An 11,472-nucleotide genomic window follows, 5' to 3' on the forward strand; every position below is an offset into this window, starting at 1 on the left:
TTTCAGACCCTTTCCAAAGGAAAGGGTGATTTTTCAGAACCTTTCCAGAGGAAAGTTTGCTTTTCCAGACCCTTTCCAAAGGAAATGGTGGTTTTTCATACCCTTTCCAAAGGAAAGGGTGTTTTATTAGACCGTTCCCAAAAGAAAAAGTGCTTTTCACACCCTTTTTAATGGAAAGAGTGCTTTTTCAAACCCTTTCCAAAGGAAAGGATGCTTTTTCAGACCCCTTCCAAAGGAAAGGGTGTTTCTTAAGACCCTTTCCAAAGAAAATGGTGCTTTTCATACCATTTATTAAGTAAAGGGCGCTTTTTCATGCCCTTTCCAAAGGAAAGGATGCTTTTACAGACCCTTTCCAAAGGAATGGGTGATTTTTCAGAACCTTTCCAAAGGAAAGTTTGCTTTTCCAGACCCCTTCCAAAGGAAAGGGTGCTTCTTAAGACCCTTTCCAAAGCAAATGATGCTTCTTAAGACCTTTTCCAAAGGAAAGAGTGCTTTTCATACCCTTTTTAAAGGAAAGGTCGCCTTTTCATGCCCTTTCCAAAGGAAAGGATGCTTTTTCAGACCCTTTCCAAAGAAATGGGTGGTTTTTCAGAACCTTTCCAAAGGAAAGTTTGCTTTTTCAGACCCTCTCTAAAGGAAATGGTGGTTTTTCAGACCTTTTCCAAAGGAAAGAGTGCTTTTTCAGACCCTTTCCAAAGGAATGGGTGATTTTTCAGAACCTTTCCAAAGGAAAGTTTGCTTTTCCAGACCCTTTCTTAAGGAAATGGTGGTTTTTCAGACCTTTTCCAAAGGAAAGAGCGCTTTTTCAGACCCTTTCCAAAGGAAAGAGTGTTTTTTCAGACTTGTTCCAAAGGAAAGGTGCTTCTTAAGAGCCTTTCCAACGGAAAGTGTGCTTTTCATACCCTTTCTTAAGTAAAGGGCGCTTTTTCATGCCCTTTCCAAAGGAAAGTTTGCTTTTCCAGACCCTTTCTAAAGGAAATGGTGGTTTTTCAGACCTTTTCCAAAGGAAAGGTTGCTTTTTGATGCTCTTTCCAAAGGAAATGGTGCTTTTTCAGACCCTTTCCAAAGGAAAGAGTGCTTTTTCAGACCCTTTCCAAAGGAAAGAGTGCTTTTCCAGATTTAGCGTTCTTGATGACATTCACACATAATCCATTCTAAATTGTGGTGGTTAATCTTCTGCAGGAAGAGATCTGATGCGACGTAATGCTCTTCTTTTCGCTCTGCCATTCCCTGGTTGCTCAACAAGTTATCGTTTAAAATAATTTATGCACCTCTTTGGATCCATCAGCGTAACGTCGCCAAACATGACTGAAGTTCGGTCGAGAGCGACAGGCCCACAATTTACTTATTCCGGCTCCAATGTTGCAACTCTTCAGATGATTTAGCCACTTGTTCTGTTTATGGCCACCGACCAACCAGTTGACTTCCAGACAGCTCTGGGGTCACTAGGGTTGGTTCGACGATGCTCTTCACGCTCATTTGATAACCCCGCCGCCTCTGCTGGGAAGTTTGGTCGTACTTCGGGTATTTCACCAGCAGGTTTATGGCGAGTGGCTACATCAGTGATGATGTCTCGAAACGTTCTTTCTGCTACTCGAACATCAAAAGGGTTAGGCCGATCTTTGAAACCGTGGTTTGTGAACTCTCTGAAAATAGGCCAATTAGCTTTTGATGATAGTGAGGCGTTAAGAGGTGATGAAGTCGGGTGGTCTGCTAATGGAGACAATTATGGGGAGATGGTCTGATCCAAGAGAAACAACAGGTTGTCGGGTAACGTCATTTGTAAGACCAGGTGACACAATGGTTATGTCTGGCGAACGTTGAAACTCTCCGCTAATTCTGGTAGGGACGTCGTTATTGACCGTGCAATGGGTACAACCATCAATCTGCTCAGCCGAGGACAGAATGCCGCAACTTATGATGAGCATTAAAGTCCCCCAAGATCAGTCGGTTATGACCTTGGAAAAGAGGGATAATGTTGGGTCTATAACCTAGAGTATAGCTATTTGTCGGCGTTCAGCAACTCTACCTCGACAGATCCACTGATCATTAGAGCCAGACTCAAGTTAGATAGGTCTGTATTGAACAGACTGATGCAATAGGAAAGGTAATTCCCCAACCTCCACTTCTGGTGCGATCCTTCCTCAGTACGTTGCAACCATCACAACGTTGTAAGCTGCGGTTGTTGTTGAGCTTGGTTTCCTGCACCGCCGCGACTCTGATATTTTTCCGACTCATGAAAAAATACGGAGTAGGCCTTCCGGGATATACTGCTCCCAACACAACAACGATATAAATACAAACATGTACACTGAGTTGGCAGCCGCTGGCCGGAACATGATTGTCAAAGAACCCGCCGGGTTTGGTACTCCAATGAAAGCCAACTAATGTCAGCCATAAAACGCAGGGCACAGCTATTCATCGGCGGTATGTACACATTAAACAACTCTACTTTGGCAGTCCCACACTTTACTGTTACCCCCATACATTCCATGTATGGGTCACTAGAATCAAGCTCAAACGAGATAGGTCTGCACTGGACAGACTGGTGTATAAGGAATGAAAGTCTTCCTCTTTCGCTTCTTGTACGATCCTTTAGAAAAACGCTGTAATCATTACAGGAATGAACAAGAACATGTGGTGTTAGATGCTGCATTTTTTGTTGTTGGGGAGACTGCGAGGGTGTCTCGTATTTCGACTACGACGATGAATCCGAAGTTTTAGAAACTTGATATGTAGTCCTGAAGGCGGCTAAGACCAGAGCAGCCTCGAAAGCGCACACATTTCATAGATCCATTACATCTCACCGATGTTCACGTGTGAAACATACTGACTCGCCTCTTGCTTTGAAGGGCATGTTAGGTTAGGTTGAAAGGAGAGGTGATGAAAAATAGCTCAAGACTCTCCTTTTTCTGGAAGAATTTAGATCCAAATTTGTTAGCATCATTTTAGAAATTATGCGCCATTGACAACGTTCCTTAAGTTTTTTAAACTCGTTTGCCCAAATCTTGTTAAGTTCCTCCTCCAACACACTAGAAATTAATAATTCGTAAAAAATATTTGCAAACCTGTTAATTTTTTTATTATGTGCAAGTTCTGCTATGCGGGCGATGTCGAAGATTTCGGTAAGTAACCGATTAGTTCCTGATGCCTTATTATTCTTCAGCTAGTATACATTCAATACAATCTTTTGGAATTGGTTCGGTGATATCTACTTTGATGTTTGTAACGAGTTACAGTATGCAGAAATGATTTGTAAAAGCCATGTGCTAACTCTCTGAAGGATGTGTTCAACAATTTTTTGAGGTTATGAAATTTGTAAATTCTCTTGCATGTAAGTTTTGCAAAAAATTATATTATTTTATTCATTCTGACTCCTGTACATTTCGATTTCTTCAGTTTTGCAAATATAATTCTTGTATTCCACATGTATCAGAATAAATGATTTTTTTTAAAGAGAAATACGACACTGGATGTGAAGTACAGTTAAAATTTATGACTGACGGCTGTCACTCACATATAGACATAAGGAATGTTCGACAACTTTTCGAGTAAAAATTCCTCAGTAATTTTATAATACAAGTGACCTTAACCTATCAATAATTTAGTAAATTTGACTTTCATTAATGTTTACGTTGTCTCATGTACCCAAAACGTCTTACGAAAAGATAAAGTTTTTATTTACGCACTTTAACAAATAAAAGAATTGAACTAATGGTGGCGATGGACAATACTGCAGCTACTCGAAATACAATAACTATGATAAAGTTGTACAATTTTTTTAGCACAATCGATCGTGCAGAAGAATATGCCACCATTGGCGGGTTAAATTGAATTCATCTTCTGAAGAAACCTTTGGGGGAAGTCCACATTTTCCCGAGTTATGTGCATTTAAAATTTTCCAAGACAGACGGCAGAGTTAATTTGTTGTCATCTACTTGCAAGGATTCCGTGTAATTGCGTTTAATACAACAGCTATCCCATCAAAATATTCTACACTTAAAACATTCCCATCATCTTACACAAATGTTGGCAGTTAAATTCAAATGTAACCTGGTAACTTCTTCATCAACCTCCTCGATATTTGAGCTGATTTTGGTGGTGGCGGCACAGCTCGTTTCTATCCCACTCTAAGCCCTATAGCCACCTGAACGTGGTGATCACATCTAAACCGATCCCATATACGGTTGTAGAAAATTGTGTGAATCGTTTTATTCGTTTAAACAGAATGTGTATACCTAGAATCAATGGCGTAAATTTGGGCTATTGCTCTACGGCTGTCCTATGGTGATGTCAAAATGTTCGATAATATCGATATAAATACCTATTCATCGATATTGGCGTCAAAAATTAAGTATCGATAATATCGATATTTCCATCGATGGTTTGCCAGCTCTACATTAACAAACTTAAAGGCCTGCGTACATAAGCTGCTCTGTCTGATTACCTTGCTTTCCTGCTTCATTTTTGACATAATAAAAATAAGAGAATAAAGAAGGCCGAGGAAATTTTGAACTGGGTTGCCCTTTCCTTTTTTATTCTTTTATCAGAAGTAAAGGCCTGCGTACATAAGCTGCCTTGCCTGCTTACCTTGCTTACTTCTGATAAAAGAATAAAAAAGAAAAGGGCAATCCAGTTTGAAATTTCCTCGGCCTTCTTTATTCTTTTATTTTTATTATGCCAAAACTGAAGCAGGTAAGCAAGGCAATCAGGCAGAGCAGCTTATGTACGCAGGCCTTAAGCAAGGTAAGCAGGCAAGGCAGCTTATGTACGCAGGCCTTAAAGATGAGAACACAATGAGAAATTCATGCTTATCCAAGCCTGAAATTGTGTAAATGCAAAAAGAAATCCAAAATCGCATTTGAATTAGGTAGTACCCGGCCTTTATTCATTTACATAAAACTGAGCGCGAAGCAAGCAACAAAACTCATTGTATTTCTATCCTCGCCTTGCTTTCCTGCTTCATATCTGACATAATAAAAATAAAAGAATAAAGAAGGTCGAGCAAATTTCGAACTGGATTGCCCTTTTCTTTTTTATTCTTTTATCAGAAGCAAGCAAGGCAGCTTATGCAACTAGGCTCGAAATTTGCTCGGCCTTCTTTATTCTTTTATTTTTATTATGTCAGAAATGAAGCAGGAAAGCAAGGCAACCAGGCGAAGCAGTTTATGTACCCAGGCCTTTAAGGCCTGCGTACATAAGCTGCTCTGCCTGATTGCCTTGCTTACCTGCTTCATTTCTGACGTAATAAAAATAATAGAATAAAGACGAAATTTCGAACTGGGTTGCCATCAGTTGGAAATTGGGTCGGCCTTCTTTGTTCTTTTATTTTTTATTGAAGCAGCAAAGCAAGGCAATCAGGCAAAGCAGCTTATGTACGCAGGCCTTTAATCTCAGGAAGTGTTCAGTCATGAACTAAAGTTCACATACACCCTATAAATCTCGAGTTTTAGGATAAGGTATTCTCTATGTAATTTTCGCCAAGAGTTCCGCGGAATCTATTAAATTCCTGAGAAATTAAATGCATTTAATGACGCCCAGGAAGGTTTATTATTTACAAGGATAACACTGTGTAGTAGGAATTTCATAAAAATCGGGACAAACTGAACTCAATTTCCATGATCTGTAATAAATAACGCAACTTCAAACCGTTCTTATTATGTTCCATTGCTCTTATTCACTTTTCCACAGGTTGTTTATGCATGATTAGTCGTGTTTTGTAGTTTCATTTACGACGGAACACTAGGTTATTCTTGTAGCTTACTTCAGAAAAACATATAACAGTCTTTTTTTGATTAAATAAACTCACTTTAATTAATTATTTGAGTATTTATATTAATTTCTTAATTAATTATTAATAAACACGTATTGTTGCAGAGCCGATCTATTTAAAATACGTTCCGCAAAATTCGAATAAGCACCACAAAAGGAAATCAATGATGAAAAATAAAAAAGCAAAATGACGACCTCCATTGCCATTATTTACGAATAAGGATGAAGCATAATGGCCGTCTCGCTCTATTGATATGGCATCACTGGAGCAAAAATGCCGATAGGGGGAATAGCGTCCATGACGCAATCATTCAGGTAGTCGCAACAGCCCAGTTGATGGTACAATTAGCTTGTAACTAAAAACAAAAAGGTAAAAACCAGATTATAAATTAAAAACCAGATTAACCCACTGGAGGGTATATTAAAAGCCTTTTTACATTAGCACAATATATGATTTAATTTTACAGTTGCACTTTTCGGTAGTTTATGACAGAAAAGCAGGGTTTCTTAAAATAGTATGGTTTTTTCATGCGTTGTTTAAAATAAATGACGCAGCTATCGTCATTTATTTTTGTATGGTAAATGACGAAAAATGTTGCCTGTTTTAGCCAATAAATAACGAAACAGCCCTAAAACCTAATTTTTGTGCTAATGTAAAAAGCATATAAGTTTGTTTTTCTGTTTGTATCGCATTGAAATAATCTTTTGCGACGCTATTACCCAGCAAAAAATATTCGAAGTTGTGCAATTGGAGTTATGATTTCACAACATCTTTCGATGTAGTCCAACAGAGTTATGAAAAATGCACTCCGTTCAATACATTTTATAAGCAGTTGCCATAGAGATCCGTAAAAAAAAAAAAAAACAGTTGGTTGATCCCTACACATTTCTTAAAAAATAAACAAAAGTGCATACATTTCGTAGAATTTGTTATAAAATAAAGAAATAACAACTTAAGTTGCGATCATTTTTGCGGTAATTCACGAGACGGAAATTTTTAATGGAGTGGAGTTGGACTCCATGTCGAAAGCTGAGCTAGTGATTGGAAGGCAACATAAAACAACTTTAGGATGATGAAAGAAAATCAGATGCGCTTGGATTAAATCGAGAACGGAGGAAGTAAGCTCAAATGTGATTGATTTTAATTGAACCTTTTTTTAATTTGTGTTTATATAATAAAGTTCTTTGCGTTCTTGCTTTACACAAATAATAAATGCATTTTATTTTGGGATATTTCGCAATGGCTTGCATTTTAATAACATCTTTAGACTGATTAAAAATGCAGTCCGAAGGATGCATATAAATTCAATCCAAAGCACTATATCTTACGTTGTGATTTGGATCGAAAATGGAGTGCATCCTAGCTGTGTGCTGTGGAAGCGAAATGGAGTGCATCCTAGCTGCGCACTCTCTTGTAAAATTCATAAGTGAATTCATAGGAAATGATGTACTCCAATGGCAAATGTACCGTACACTTGTAGTGATTCAACTGCATCCGCCGATGCAAACTTTTTGCTGGGTCTGAATGGAATACTGAAAAAAATAATCTGAAAAATTGCTATTAAATATGTTGTTTACAATTTGTATTAAATTAAAGCTACATCCATTTTATTTTTATTTAATATTTTTTTTTATTTTTTCCGCTTCTGTTTGTTTTTGTGTGTTTGTGTTTACAGTTATTTGAAAAATGTAAATAATAGGGTTACGACTTTTTTACAACCTCATATCCCTGTGTCCTATTTGGATGAGCTTTAGCATAAGATTAGTCCCAATTTACATTAGGCAAGTTTACTTGCGGCAATTGTCAGTTTGTTGGTGAGAGAGGGTGCTGAGAGGAAAAGGGTTACCATATGCCTCACCTCTCTCTCCTACAAAATGACAATTGCCGCAAGTAAACTCGCCCAATGTAAATTGGGACTTAGATAAAATCTTAATTACAAGGTGATTCGATAGAAAAAAGCTCACTCACAAAAAGCTTTTAAAGTCTTTATAGATGAGCTTTTTTGAAAAACTTTTAGAGTCACTTTAAGCACATAAATAACTCAAAACAATCATTATACTATGTTTACATTTACGAAATCTACTCGATTTCATCTGTCAATTCCTTTGAGTATACGTCAAATGAAAACTCATCTGAAATCGATTGGATTTCATTTGACGTTTGAGCAATGGAATTGACAGTTGAAATCGAGTGGATTTCTTAAATGTAAATATAGTGTTAAAGCAACACGACATATCCAGAATGACATAAGCTTTTGTTTCTCACCAATTTTATCGTCATATTATTACATATATATCATATATAGCTTTATTCCATGTATCACATAAATTGAAAGTGCTTTTTTCGGGACCTTTTTCAATATTTAAATGGAATAAAAATTATTTTAGCCATTAATAGGCAAAATGTCATTTATTCGTGCAACAGGAAAAAAATTTTAGAGCAAATTTTTTTTTCATTTCATAGGATTTTCCAAAAAAATTGTCAAAGTGGTTTGTTTGTGCGTGACCTTTTTTAATAATTAAATGGAATGAACGTTATTTTTGGCATTAATAGACAAAAGTTCATTCACTCTCGCTACAGGAAATCATTTTTGAGAAAAAAGGTTATAAAGTCATAACCCTAGTAAATAAACGACACACGGACATAGTTGCCAATTTTGGTACAGACTGCAATAGTTGAATTTTTAGGAGCAAAAAGCAGTGTTGCATATCAAAATATTTCGATTTAACATTTGATTTAAAACAAATCCAAGTTTTGAGTTGATTTAATTTTGTATGGTAAATCAGGGTGGATTTGGGTGGATTAAGCACTTAAATCGAGATAATGCCCTTAATCATCGTATAAGGGTATAGTCTAAATGGGCCATGAGTTGACCTAGCCCTGTTCGTCTGTCCGCCTGTGTTAATTACTCTAGCGCGTCCACAAGATTGATATGGAGCGTTATTTTAGCTCCAAACTAGTTGTAATTTGCAATTTCATAAAATTACTCTAGTATGGAACTCGATCTAAAGCCCTCGGCACATACGGTCCGTTTAGTGACACGTTGGGACACGCGTTGCCCAGCAATAAAGTTTGGAAGCAGTGCAATGCAGAGTTATGATTTCAATACATCCTTCGATGCAGTCCAAACGGAGTTATGAAAATGCACTGCGCTCGATACATTTTGGAAGCAATCGCTTAAAGATCCCTAGCCAAGCAAGCCAATTTTTGATCCCTGCAGTCGCAGTCTTTTTTCTGAACACAAGAAGGAAATAGAAACTAAAGTTATGAGCATTGCTATAATTCACGAGACGCAAATTATTTTTGAAGTGGAGTTGGAGTTTTTTGGAAATCTGAACTGAAGTAGGAGGAAAAATGAAAAACCATTTGGATGATGAAGCAATATCAATTTCGATGTCATAAAAAGCAGAGAAGAGGAAGTAAACTTAGTTACGATCAAATTTAATGGAGAGTTTTTATAATTTGTGTTAATGTAATAAATATTCTAGTTTTACACGAATAAGCAATGTATTTTATTTATTTTGGGATATTTGCAATGGCTTGCATTTTATAGCATCTTTAGACTGCATTTAAATTCAATCCAAAACACTACATCAAAGGCTGTGATTTCGATCGAAAATGGAGTGCATCCTAGCTGTGTGCCGTGGAAGCAAAATGGAGTGCATCCTAGCTGCGCGCTCTCTTGTAAAATTCATAGGTGAATTCATAGGAAAAGATGTACTACAGCGGCAATTGTTCTAGTGATTTAACTGCATCCGCAGATGCAAACTTTTTGCTGGGTAATAGTATGGTGTTTTCGTGCGTTGTTTAGAATAAATGACGCAGCTATCATCATTTATTTTTGTATGGTAAATGACGCAAAATGTTGCCTGTTTTAGCAAATAAATGACGAAACAGCTTCAAATGACGAAAAAGTTGCTAATGTAAATTGGTCATAACCTTATATTCTTATATTCTAAAATGACATGAACTCTACTGTCCTGCCATATGTTACCTTGCGCTTACAAATGCCAGTATTGGCAAGACAATAGCAAAAATACAAATCTTTTTTACAAATACATTTATAAATTTTTAAATATGTATAGAGAAAAGTATAAATGTATTGGTGAAAATGGTTTGTAACTTTGCTATTGTCTTGCCAATACTGTCTGTGTGTAAACGCCTAGTAAACGCAGGGTATAGGGAAGTTAATTATAGAGAGGTTAAAATAGGTGAAAATGGACTGAATAAAGCTGTTTTCAAGTTTTCTTCGTTATAGAGAAAAATGCGTTATAGAGAAGTTCGACTGTATTTTGATTCCACAAATTTCAACCCACCGCAGACTTTACAAATTCTTGCAGTGGTTGTGAGATATGCTGTTGCAGAGCTATTCCAAGACAACAACCAAACCTTTAATAGTTTATAATTTATAATGTAGATGTATGTATTTTGGTAACAAAAAAAAAAAGAAAATCTTAAGGCCTGCGTACATAAGCTGCTTTGCCTGATTGCCTTGCTTTTCTGCTTCATTTCTAACGTAATAAAAATAATAGAATAAAGACGAAATTTTGAACTTCTTTGTTCTTTTATTTTTTATTGAAGCAGCAAAGCAAGGCAATCAGGCAAAGCAGCTTATGTACGCAGGCCTTGAGTATTTCTGAAATCCTGCTGGGATGATGATGTTTTTATTTAGACGTTCTACATGCATAAATGGAGGATATTATATTATAAATGTTTATAGAATATTATATATGTGTAGAAGAATTAAAAACTGATATGAAGATATATTTTCCATAAGATTTTCAATTGAAAATCAATGCTCCATCCAACATTATTACCCAGCAAACCAATCGTACCGATATCGTAACGAAATCGGAACAAATTTCGGACGTTACGTCCTATATCTGATCCGAAATCGTAACGATATCTTAACGAAAGTTGTATGAAGTGGTTGACATAATTTCGGAACGAAATGTCGGAGCGAAATCGGATCGATTTCGGTCAGAATTCGCAACGAAATCGGAAGAAAATCCTTGGGAAATTCGGAATTCGATTTTTTTCCTCCGAATTTTAGTACAGATTTCTGAACGATTTCGGAATAATGTCGTATGAAAATCTGAGGTACCTTCCGAACTTTCGTAAAGATTTCTGAACGATTTTGAACTGGTTTCGTATGATTATCGAAGGAAAACATTTTTCTCTGATGCATCTTTTTTATTGATAAATTTTCTTTGTTATGTTTTTTATTGGAAGATTATAATTTCAAAGATATCGAATGATTTTCACTGTTGTTATCATTTTGTAGTTATAGTAGAGCAATGTAAACTTTGTGTACGAATATGTTGAGTCTATCAGCACTAGCTTGAATTATTATGTGTGTTCGTTCAATCAAAATTTTTACAAATTATCACTGGATGCTGTTCGTTTACTCTACTGTACAATGCATAGTACCTTAGCCGATTACAAGAAGTTACTGAACTTGTACAAATTTGTGCAGATTGTTGAGTAAACGAACACACCTATTATATGTTGCATTTATATTTAAAATATTTAAAAACTGTATATGCGAATTTTATAACCAACCATTTTATTTTTCGACAACAAAGTCCCGGTCCACACTAGCGTGAATTTCATTACACTACAGCAATTTTATGATTTTACTCTACCATGGAGGTCGATCTAGAGACGCATAATTTCATGCAATTTTTTCAATGAAATCA

At 36.4% G+C, this 11,472-nt stretch overlaps 1 protein-coding gene across 6 annotated transcripts in view; it reads right to left on the reverse strand.

The window, feature by feature from the left end:
* The window catches only part of LOC141401205 (protein Exd1 homolog), a 45,266-nt gene extending 39,299 nt beyond the window's left edge, over window positions 1–5,967 (reverse strand). For 2 of the 6 annotated variants that reach the window (XR_012412288.1, XM_073981212.1), the window contains exon 1: window positions 3,069–3,462. The gene's annotated coding sequence lies outside the window, so the exon portion shown is untranslated. Of the gene's footprint in view, window positions 1–3,068; window positions 3,463–5,764 lie in introns of those variants that run through there. The other 4 variants (XR_012412287.1, XR_012412289.1, XM_073981211.1 and 1 more) reach the window with 4 other exon arrangements.
* Window positions 5,968–11,472: the final 5,505 nt, after the last annotated feature.

The sequence above is a fragment of the Musca autumnalis genome, unplaced genomic scaffold (genome assembly GCF_047663935.1).
Source record: "Musca autumnalis isolate F117 unplaced genomic scaffold, ASM4766393v1 scaffold_4, whole genome shotgun sequence".
In the NCBI taxonomy this organism is placed as follows: Eukaryota; Metazoa; Arthropoda; class Insecta; order Diptera; family Muscidae; genus Musca; species Musca autumnalis.